Here is a 12,336-nt window from a genome sequence, read left to right on the forward strand (position 1 = left end):
ATTCTGGATATCAGCCCTTTGTCAGATGGGTAAACTGCAAAAATTTTTTCCCAATCTGTTGGTTGCCGATTCACTCTAATGATTGTTTCTTTTGCTGTGCAGAAGCTGTGGAGTCAAACTCCTTTTTTATGTAAAAGTCTTCAAAGGTGAATTACTTCTATTCATCTTAGCTTATTATTTTTTATCTTGTGGCTGATGGGCAGCTACCGTATTCAACAGCTCCTTTGGGACCTATGTAGTGTCACTGACCTAAGCAACAGGACAACCTCTGCTTTGTCAAAAAAAAAAAAAAAAAAAAGCAGACACCCTATTCACAGGCATTATACTTCAGCAATTTCTTTCATTTTTATTTTCTTTCTAAAAATAACATTATTGGCCGTAACTGTTCCTATATTTTTCACTCCTACTGTATTTGTAACATAAATGGGATTTCCTGACTATCCTTCATTGCCAAAATAAACACATTTTTAAAAATTTTAGTTGGCCAAGCACTATGGCTCACACCTGTATTCCCAGTACTTTGGGAAGCTGAGGTAGGCAGATCACCTGAGGTCAGGAGTTCGAGACTAGCTTGGCCAACATGGTGAAACCCCGTGTCTACAAAAAATACAAAAATTAGCCGGGCTTGATGGTGGGTGCCTATAGTCTCAGCCACTTGGGAGGCTGAAGCAAGAGAATTACTGGAACCTGGAGGCAGAGGTTGCAGTGAGCCAAGATCGTGCCACTGCACTCCAGCCCGGGTGATAACAGCAACTCTCTGTCTCAAAAAAAAAAAAAAAAAATTAGTTGTTTACTTTATCCATGAATATTTAGGCATAATTTATCATTGCTTCACCTCTTTTCTCATTTCTGTCTTCACAGAAACAAATTATGTACTAACATTTTACATTCTGTTCTTCTATCTCTTCCCTTTTGCATTTTTCATTTAATATTTGAAAACCTGTAATGGTTCTTGCAGTGATAAAGAGGGCATGATTTTGTCATAATAGAATCTGAAAAAGCTGCTGATGTACAACCTGAGTCACATTTAGGTAAATCAATGTGATGGCTTCGGGTTTCTATAAATATTCCCTGGACATTTTCCCAGAGGCCTTTTCTAGAAATCCTTCCTTTCTGTTCCGGTAGAGGGTTGTGTGTAGTTCTGTTACAGCACTTAACACACAGCTGCTACTCTCTCCTTGCTTTCCTTCCTCACTAAACTTCAAGGATCTTACCACATTTTCATTCCCAGTGCCTAGTGCACTGTAGATGTAACATCAATGTCACTGAGGTCAAGGAATGATTACAAGGGGTCATTTTCATCTCTCTGTAATACCAACAGCTAATGTTCAGTGTCTACATTCTTTGGACCAGGCATTAAGCTAATCTCACTATATGCACTATTTCATAATCCTCTCTTCAGCTCTGTCTGTAGTACAAATAACCTTATTATCTCTCCTTTTACCAATAAGAAAATGATTGGAGATTTAGAGAGGGGTAAGTTAGCTTTCCCAAGGTTAAAAGCAATCATGACAGAGTGGAATGTGAACCCACAACTGACTGATCTGGTAGTCCATATTTTGACATTACTCTATATCGTTAAGGCATTTCAGTTCACCATAACTTAAAACTGTTTAAAAAGACTTCCTCAGGCCGGGTGCAATGGCTCACACCTGTAATCCCAGCACTTTGGGAGGCCGAGGTGGGTGGATCACCTGAGGTCAGGAGTTCAAGACCAGCCTGGCCAACATGGCGAAACCTTGTCTCTACTAAAAATACAAAAATCAGCCAGGTGTGGTAGTGCACACCTGTAATCCCAGCTACTCTGGAGACTGAGGCATGAGAATTGCTTGAACCCAGGAGACAGAGGTTGCAGTGAGCTGATATTGTGCTGTTGCACTTCAGCCTGGGAGACAAAGCAAGACTCTGTCTCAAAAAACAAAAAAAAGAAAAAAATAAAGAAAATAAAAAAGGCTTCCTCTACTAGTATTTGTTTTACATAGGACATGGATGGCTGCATCCCACGGGCATAATATTTCACAAGTGACTTCAAAACCAAAGCCAGCCTAAGTAGGGAAGCATGTATAGAAAACCAGAAACAAAGGAAAATAGACAGGAAAATAAAGAGATAATCAATTTGGTGCTAGATGGGGAATGAAAGTGAAATTTTTACCTTATTATTGTAACATTTCTAGGTATCCACTCCTAAATGCTTAGTGATTATGTTCTTAACATAAATAAAACTTCCATCTTTTTTCTAGGTGAATGCTGTCCAAAGATCAAGAAAGAAGGGAAGAAGGCATAGAAGTCAAGCAACCATTTAAACCAGAGTATCTCCACCTTGGCACTATTGACATTTTAGGTTGTGTTATGGTTTGAATTGTGCTCCTCCAAAATTCATATGTTGAAGTACTAACTTTCAGGACCTCAGCATATGACCTTATTTGGAGATAAGGTCTTTATAGAGGTAATCAGGTTAAAATGAGGTCACTAGGGTAGACCCTAATCAAATATGACTGATGTCCTTATAAAAAGGGGAAATTTGGACAAAGAAATACACACAGAGGGAAGATTATGTGAAGAGACACAGGGATGAAACAGCCACCTACAAGCCAAGAATAGAAGTCTAGAACAGAGGCTTCCCTAGAGCAGAGCCTGCAGGAGAAACCTTGTTTTTGGACTTGTAGCCTTCAGAACTCTGAGACAATAAGTTTGTGTTACTTAAACCGCCCATTCTGTGGTGCTTTGTTATGGCAGACTTGACAAGCTAATACAGTCTGGTTAACTATTTGTGGTGGAGGCTGTCCTGTGCATTGTAAGATAGCAACACCCCTGGCCCCTGCCCACTAGATGTGACAACATCCTCTGGTGCTCAGTTTTGACAACTCAAAATGTCTTTGCACATCTGCAAATGTCCCTCTGGGACAACCAGTCTAGACTGTCTGGCCTGGACTCACTTGTTGATCTCAGCCATTAGATCCATTGCTGATTTCACAGCACTCTCCAGGGCCTGATGTCCCAAGCAGAGCAATATACATAACTTGAAACATTTAACTCCATCTGAACAGGGACCTCTTACACATCATGCATATGATGGAAACAAAGTCTAATCAACTGAAAACCTGCATAAGATAGTGAAGGGGATCATAATATGCCACCCGAAAATATACCACTTTGGCATAAGAATTATTTAGAGCTGAAGACATTTGAGAGTCAACAGATATAGAAAGATACCTTCTTGGAGTGTCCTTTATCTAACTGCAAGCAGAAACTCCTGATGAATAAGTGCTGTCGTAAATGCCCTCTCGCAGGGAAGTTTTATAGCCACAAAGGAGATGAAAAGTTGGCACTGTGATAAGCCTGCACAGACGAACTTACTAGGATAGCTCTTTTCTCCCATTAGTGTCCCCCATCTATTTACATTCCCACAGTTTACCACCCTTGGAAATCCAAAACTCTTTTCTTTGTCTTTGTCTTGTGACATTGCCACAATTTAGCATTCTTTGTTAAAAATGGCATGTAAGCTTTTAGGTTATCCGCTTCTTTGGATCTTCACTTCTTTTGTGGAATGATATCACATAAAAATTAACAGAAAATAAAGATTATATGCCTTTTCTCCAGTTAATTTGTCTTCTGTCAGTCTAATTTACAGGACCCCAGGCAATAAAACTAAGAGGGTAGGGACAAAAATATTTTCCCTCTCCTATGATGGGAAATCCCTCAGTCCTACCCAAGGAAAACTTATGAAACTTTACTTTTCTTAAATCTAAACAGTGGCTTACTCCGAAGACAAAAACAATTTGTAAGTGTCACCCTTTTGCAAAAGTGCTAGTCTTACCCTTCTACAGGAGCAATTGCAGAAGGAAAATAATGTTCTGTGCTATATGAAAACACAAGCCATTCACTGCTTACATGTAAAAGCCGGGGGAGAAGGATTTAAGGACATATTCAGCTGAGAGGCAATATTTTAATAAACTATCACAAGGGCTTGATTATGTTACCATTTATTTACATGCAGGTAGGTAGTTGTAGAGTGGGGCAGAATGTAAACAAACAGCCACAGCCATATTAGTGATACAGCTAAATCCTTTTCACATCCTTTAATTCCATAGAGATTCTAAAAGGTCACATTTTCAGAGCTGCCGTAATGATATTTTTTTTCTCACAGCATGAGCTCTTCCTAATGGCAATGCTGTAAGCTGCACTCAGGTGATGAATTTTCCCCAATAGGTCAATGCATCATTTTAAACAACAGGAAACTATCTTTCACTAATAGTTTCACCATGTTTACAAAGTCTATCTTATAAATAATTATAAATATGTAAGAAGTCCTTTAATAGGTCCACCTAGTAATTCCATTCTCTCCAACATTTACCTGACAGTACTAGCCCATAATCAATCAGGCTTTACTTATTCTTATTTTTCTGATATTTTAAGTGGTTTTGCTTCCTCTTCTCCTCATGCACACATTTGTATATGCAGGAAAACAGCTGTTACATGGCAAGAGTGAGGCCATTTTGAAGCAAAAGCACCATGATAACTGATGACCCATACACCAGGGTGTTCTATAGCAAGGTCCTTAAACAATGCCTTTAGCATAGATTACCCTTCGTAAAGAAGTGGTCACAAGTCTTGGTGAGAAAGTCTGGAGGCGTGACAAGCAGCAGCACATGCGTTACCCTAAAAGCTTGCTATGTAAAGCTTACCTTCTGGAGGATGGGTGCAGGGATCCATCATCTCGTGGCTGCTCAAGACATCACTTCCGTAACTCCTTATTGAATGTTTCTGAGAACTGGATTTATCAACCTCTTTCTCTGGTCTCTCAGTGTTTTTGTTTTGTCATGAGTTAGAACTGAAAGTAACTAAAAACATGGAGCCTTCCAATCCCCTCCAACTGTTTGGTTGGGGGCTCCTGGATGTGTCCTTGGTGTCTCCCAGTGACCGTTGGTGTTCCAGTTGGTGGAATAGAAGGGGCCACAGCAACAGAGCATAGAAGATACCATCACCATCACTTTGACTTCTCTGTATCCTGGCTGTGTACTGAGTTTCATCTTCCTCAGCTCTGAAACAGGTGCACTGATCCCCGTCTGCCCACCAAAGAACTATGAAAATCAGGACAATAGATGTGAAAGTGGTTTGTAAACTGGCAAGTGCTTCAACATGGAAGATATTACAGTGAAGATGGAGGTCAGAGGCCTGTGTAAGTTTAGAGTTCGGGAGGATCACTGGCACGAGTCTTCTAAGAGCAAATTGAGTTTCGCAAGAATATAGAGCAACTTAAAAGTAGATATGCCTCTTTGGGCCCACAAGGATTGAACTTTGCCTCCCGAAGTAGAAGTTTATAGCTCTATCATTCTGAAATAGTTGTTTTCTAAAGCTTTGTCACTTACAGTAGAGAAATTATCAAACACCAAGATAATCAGATTTTAGGTTACTCAGGTAGGAATTACTTTACTTCACACAGGTAGGAATTACTTTACTTCACACTTTCATTTTGTGTGAAATAAAATATGCCTGAGTTTTTCTGTAGGTTCTCTACAGACAGAACACTCACATAAGGAGGTCTTGAAATGGGATAGGCATTTTTCAGGCAAAGGAAAGGAAGAAGAGCTTCACAGAGAATCCAGACAACCAACCACAGACAAGGAAGAAAGCCACAATGATGGGAGGGTCAGGTCACAGGACTTAGTGAGTGGATGAGGATGGGTACTCATGGAGGAGCAGCTGGAGGCCTCAGTCTTTCTCTGATCCCCTGCATCTCATTAGTCCCATGCAGCATTTTCAATGTGGACCAGCTCTCCCCATCTAATCCTCACTCCTGTGGAAACGTTGGCTCTTCACTGTTTATCCAGCAGTCAGTCTGAGGGGTTGCAAGGTGGGTGTTCTTTTTTTCCCCGTTTTTATAACAAAAACAAAAAATGACTCAAGAAGTTAAGACACTAAACGCAGGGTTTCTAAGGGAAATTCATACACCTATGTTTATATATTATTATTCTTAATAGCCAAAGGTGGAAGCAACATGTGCCCATCAATAGATAAATGGATCAAGAAAATGGAACACACAATGGAATACTTTTCTGCATTAAAAAGCAAGGGAATTCAGACATGTGCTGCAATATGGATGGACTTTGAAGACATTATGCTGAGTAAATACTCACAAAAAGACTAATGCTGTATAATTTCACTTATATGAGGAATCTGGAGTAGTCAAGTTCATAAAACAGGAAGTAGAATGGTGACTGCAGGGGCTGGAGGAGAAGGAAATTGAGGAGTTATTGTTTAATGAATTCAGAGTATTAGTTTTGGAAGATGAAAAGGTTCTGAAGATTGACTCACAACGCTACTGAACCATACACTCAAAAATGGGTAAGGTGGTAAGTTTTATGTTATTTGTATTTTACCACAATCAACAGCCTGAACTTTTTAAAAAAAGTTAAAACAAGCAAAGGCAAATAGCTAGAGTTAAAACTATTTGAACTTTTGATGTATTGGTAAAGCTCCCTTGTGCTATAAGAAGTGAAAAAGAAAACAGTAACAAGAAAAGGATGAGGACAGTGACTCCCTCTTCTCCCCTTCCTCTTCAAAATACTGAAAATGAAGGTCAGCATCTGGAGACTTTGAGAGTAAAATGCTTTTCTAAGAAATGGGATTATAAGATATTTCTTTTTTCTTCTGTTTGTGTTATTCTGTATTTTCTTAAGTTTCTATAATGATATGGATTACCTTTTAATTGGAGAAAAAAAAGTGCTGAGGCCCTACTAAAACAAAAGTGGTCCATCAGAGGCTTGGGTTAGTCATAACTCAAGAATGTTTTGCAGGGGTAAAACATGCCTGTGTGGTGTTGTTGTTTCCTGTATTGCTGTTTGTTTCCTGTGTTGTTTCCTGTGTGCCACTAGCCAACCCCAGGAAAGCACTGGTCCCATCACATGGCTGCTCTAGTTCTAGGAAGAAAAGGACACCCAAAGGTCCAAATTTGTCATCAAGTTAGAACTAGAAATCAGGTCTTGCAATTCCCACTCCAGTGTCCTTTGACCTAGTTGACTATATCTCTGAAAGCTGGGGTGTTTGTTGTGTAACTGAAGTCATGTTTATATGCAGCTCAGCTTCATTTACACCACAGTTTCTCAGCCTCAACACTGTGAACATTTTGGGCTGGTAATTCTTTGTTGAAAGGGGCTGTCTCATGCATTGAAGGATCTTTAGCCACATCCCTGGCCTTTCTCCATTATTTACCAGTAGCACTCTCCTAACCCTCCAACCAAAATTGTCTCTAGACATTGTCAAATGTCCCCTGGGGGCACAGTTATCCCAGCTGAGAACCACTGATTTGCTCGTGGTAAGATTCATATAATCAGCAAATTTTCTCTTGGACCTTTGCTTCACCTGTTTACAGGATTGGATTTAGAATCTGAGAAGTTCATGTGAAAAACAAATCCTGATAAAAATTTCTAGCTTGTTCTGTGGCTCGCCCTGGAGCTCAGCCTTGCTCATACTGTGCTGCTGCTAAAAGTAATCTGGGTGGTCAGAGTGAGATGCTGCTGTGATCGTTTTGGCTGTTTTGCTGTTACTGATCTCAGCCTCATCCTTAACCAAACTTTCTGGTGACTCACCAGCTTTCCTGCTGCTTGTGCCCTTCTCACGATTGTTTCCAGCCATGAGGCAGTCCTTGCCCATTTCTGTCTTCCCAGCTGATAGCTATGTCCTCCTTTCAGATGGCCCTGACGTCAGGAGTAGAGAGGGGCCACCCTGGGGTAGCTGTGAGGAGTGAAGCTGCACTGAACTTGCATCAGAAAACCTGGCCTTGACTCAGCCCTCTGTTTCCTCATTTTGTTTTCAACATGTCCTACCTTGTAAGATTATTGTGAGAACAAAATGAGATGACATGTTCTGAGTGCTTAGTGCCACATCTAATGAAGACACCCTTGTTGTCATTACTGTCACTGTGATTTTGAAAAAGCCACTTAACTTTTCAGAGTCTCAATGTCATTATTTTGAGAAAATAAGGGATTGAGTTGAGCTAACTTCTAGGGTTTCTTCAGTGTCAGATTTTAAAGATTATTCATTTTTTTCCAGCTGTAAATGGAATAATTAATAATCTCTTACAAGATTGGGCTGCAAATGAAATATTATGGGAAATACTTTGCAAACTGTGTATCATGTCAGCACTGGATGGGTTTGGCCATCTGGATGGAAGGACCATGAGCAGGTGACACAGACATGAGGCCACGGAGGTTGCTGGCCCAAATGATCACAGAGCACAAGGGCTGCTTAGTCTACTTGCTAACATGAGTCTTAGACCAGCCAGTCAGACCCCATTTACCACTTTTTCTGTAAGTCTACATAAGGTGACAGCCTCCCAGAATCCCTTATAGTAATGGGGAATCACAACTACAAAATAGGAAGGAACTGAGGAACCATGTCATTCCTCCACAAATAAACTAGTTTTCCCATTCTCAGAGGGCTTAGGGGGCCAAAGTGGAGGGGATAATGTTTCTTTTTTTCTTTTATTTTTATCATTTTGACTTTTATCTTAGATTCGGGGGTATATGTGCAGGTTTGGTACCTGGAAATAATGTCTGATGCTGAGGTTTGGGGTACCATTGATCCTGTCACCCAGGTGCTGATCATAATACCCAATAGTTAATCAACCCTTGCCCCTCTCCCTTCAGCACCACTCTAGTGGTCCCCAGTGTCTGTTGTTACCATCTTTATGTCCATGATTACCCAATGTTTACCTCTTGTTTATAAGTAAGAACATGTAGCTTTAGTTTTCAGTTCCTGAGTAAATTTGCTTAGGGTAATGGCTTTCAGCTGCATCCATGTTGCTGCAAAGGATATGATTTCATTCTTTTTTATGGCTGCATAGTATTCTATAATGTACCTGTACTACATTTTCTTTATCCAGTACACCATTGCTGGACATCTAGGTTGATTCCATGTCTTTGCTATTGTCAATAGGGCTGTGATGAACACAAAAGTGCATGCATCTTTTTGGCAAAACAATTTATTTTCTTTTGGATATATACCTAGTAATAGGATTGCTGGATCAAATAATAATTCTGTTTTTAGTTCTTTGAGAAATCTCCAAACAGGGGCTGAACTGATTTACATTCCCACCATCAATGTATAAGCATTTCCTTTTTTCTGCACCGTTGATTACATGTGTTTTATTAATAGCTTTTTACTAATAGCATTCTGACTGTTAGGAGATAGTAACTCATTGTGGTTTTGATTTTGCGTTTCTCTGATGATTAGTGATGTGAACCATTTTTCATATATTTCTTGACCTCTTGTATATCTTCTTCTGAGAAGTGTCTGTTCATGTCTTTTTTAAATGGGGTTGTTTTTTGCTTGTTCAGTGATTTAAGTAGTTCCTTATAGATTCTGGATATTAGGTTAGACCTTTGTTGGATCCACAGTTGGAGAATATTTTCTTCCATTCTGTAGATTGTTTGTTTACTGTGTTGACAGTTTCTTTTGCTGTGCAGAGAATCTCTTTAGTTTGATTAGGTCTCACTTGTCAATTTTGTTGTTGTCGTTGTCGTCCTTGTTGCAATTGCTTCTGCAGATTTAGTCATAAATTCTTTCCAAAGGTCCAGAATAGTCCAGAATAGTGTTTCCTAGGTTTTCTTATAGAACTAGAAGAACAATGTTCTTCTAGAACAATGTCCAGAATAGTGTTTCCTAGGTTTTCTTCTAGAACTCTTACAGTTTGAGGTCTTACATTTTAATCTTTAATCAATCTTCAGTTAATCTTTGTGTATGGTGAGAGGTAGGGGTCCAGTTTCATTCTTCTACACGTGGCAGGCCAGCTATCCCAGCACCATTTATTGCATAGTCTTTTCCTTATTGCTCATTTTTGTTAAGTTTGTTGAAGATCAGATGGCTTTAGGTTGTGGCTTTATTTCATAGTTCTCTCTCCTGTTCCATTGGTCTACATGTCTGTTTTTGTACCAGTACCATGCTGTTTTGGTTAATGTAGGCTTATAGTACGGTTTAAAGTTGGATAATGTGATGCATCTGGCTTTGTTCTTTTTGCTTAGGATTTCCTTGGCGATTTGGGCTATTTTTTGTTTCCATATAAATTTTAGAATCATTTTTGTCTAATTCTGTGAAAGATGACATGGAGGTTTGCAAGGAATAGCACTGAATCTGCAGAGTGCTTTGAGGAGGACGATCATTTTAACAATACCCATTCTTCCAATCCATGAGCATGCAATGCTTTTTCCATTTGTTTGTGTCACCATTACTTCTTTCAGCAGTGTTTTGTACTTTGCCTTGCAGAGATCTTTCACCTCTTTGGTTAGATGTATTCCTAGGTTTTTTAGAGCTTCTTTGACTATTGTTAAGTGGGGTTGTATTTTTAATTAGGTTCTCAACTTGAACATTATTGATATATAGAAATACTACTGATTTTTGTGCATTGATTTTGTATTCTGTTGTATTTGTTGTTTATCAGTTCCAGGAGGCTTTTGGTGAAGTCATTAGGGTTTTCTAGGTATAGAATTATATTGTTAGTGAAGAGAGATAGTTTGACTTCTTTTCCTATTTGGATGCCTTTTATTTCCTTTCCTTGCTTGTTCTGGCTAGGACCTCCAGTACTATGTTGAAGAGGAATGGTGAGAGTGGACATCCTTATTCTCAAGGGGAATGCTTCAAGCTTTTGCCTGTTCAGTATGATATTCACTTTGGGTTTGTCAATAAGAGTTTGGCTCTTATAATTTTGAGGTATGATGGTTTTTGTTATGAATGAATGTTGAATATAGGGAAAAGACTTTTCTGCAATAAGCCAGTAAGAGTTTGACTCTATTATTTTGAGGTATGTTCCTTCTATGCCTTATTTATTGATTATTTTTGTTATGAAGGATGTTGAATTTTAGCAAAAGACTTTTCTGCATCTATTGAGATGATCATATGGTTTTGTCTTTAATTCTGTTTATGTGGTAAATTGTATTAATTGATTGGAGTATGTTGAGCCAAACTTGAATGCCAGTAATAAAGCCTACTTGATTGTGGGAAATTAACTATTTGAAGTGCTGCTAGATTCAGTTTGCTAGTATTTTGTTGAGCATTTTTGTGTCTCTGTTCATCAGGGGTATTGGCTTGTAGTTTTCGTTTTTTGTGCCTTTGCCAGATTTTAGTATCAGGGTGATACTGGCTTTGTAGAATGACTTAGGGAGGAATCTCTCCTCCTTGACTTTTTGTAATAGAATTGGTATCAGCTCTTCTTTGTAAGTCTGGTAGAATTCAACTGTGAATGCATTTGGTCTGGGGCCTTTTTTGGTTCACAGATTTTTTAATGACTGATTTAATTTTAGAACTCAAAATTTCTCCTGATTCAATCTTGGGAGAGTGTGTGTTTCCAGGAATTTTTCCATTTCCTCCAGATTTTCTAGTTTGTATACATAGAGGTGTTCATAATAGTCTCTCAGGATCTTCTGTATTTCTGTGGGATTGGTTGTCATGTCACCTTTGTCTTTTCTCATTGTGCTTATTTGGATTTTCTCTGTATCTTTGTTAATCTGGCTAGCAGTATATCAATCTTGTTTATGTTTTCAAAGGCCAACTTTTGGTTTTATCGATTCTTGTGTATGGATTTTTGTGTCTCAGTTTTGTTCAGTTGTGTTCTGCCTCCCTCCCTTTTTCCCTTCTTTACTTTCCCTCCCTCCTTCCCCCCTTCTATTTTCTTTTTTCCTTCCCTTCTCGCTTCTTCCTTTCCTTTCCTTCTTCCCTCCCTCCCTCCCTTCCTCCTTTCCTTCCTTTTTTCCTTCCTTTCTTTCTTTCTTTCTTTCTTTCTTTCTTTCTTTCTTTCTTTCTTTCCTTCCTTCCTTCCTTCCTTCCTTCCTTCCTTCTTCTCTTTTTTTTCCCTTTCAACTGAAATACGATCTTGCTCTGTTATCCAGACTGAAGTGAAGTAGCGTGATCATAGCTTACTGCAGCCTTGAACTCCTAGGCTCAAGCAATCCTCCTATCTCAGCCTTGCAAGTAGCTGGAACTACAGGCATATATTTTTATTTTGGTAAAGAAGGGGTTTTGCAGTGTTGCCCTATGGGGTGTTATCATCTTGCCCAGACTGGTCTCAAACTCCTGGACTTAAGCATCTTTCCACTTTGGCCTCCCAAAATGCTGGGATTACAGGCATGAGCCAACAAGCCCAGTCCTAGTTCTTTCTTTCTTTCTTTTTCCCCAGTAATGGCTATAAGCAACCTAGTTCTTTCTTTTCTTGTGCTAGCTTTAGAGTTGGTTTAATCTCGTCTTTCCTTTAAGTGTGATGCTAGATTGTTAATTTTGAGACCTCTCTACCTTTTGAGATAGGCATTAGGGCTATCAACTTCCTTGCTAACACTACTTTTGTTG

General features: G+C 39.2%; 1 long non-coding RNA gene across 1 annotated transcript in view; it reads right to left on the bottom strand.

Moving 5' to 3' along the window:
* The window catches only part of LOC108304972, a 12,144-nt gene extending 4,417 nt beyond the window's left edge, over nt 1-7,727 (bottom strand). Inside the window, exon 1 of the long non-coding RNA XR_001825494.2 lies at nt 7,590-7,727. This is a non-coding gene — a long non-coding RNA (uncharacterized LOC108304972). The remainder of the gene's footprint in view (nt 1-7,589) is intronic.
* Between the last annotated feature and the right edge of the window lie 4,609 nt (nt 7,728-12,336).

Source organism: Cebus imitator, unplaced genomic scaffold, assembly GCF_001604975.1.
Source record: "Cebus imitator isolate Cc_AM_T3 unplaced genomic scaffold, Cebus_imitator-1.0 Scaffold2, whole genome shotgun sequence".
Classification (NCBI taxonomy): Eukaryota; Metazoa; Chordata; class Mammalia; order Primates; family Cebidae; genus Cebus; species Cebus imitator.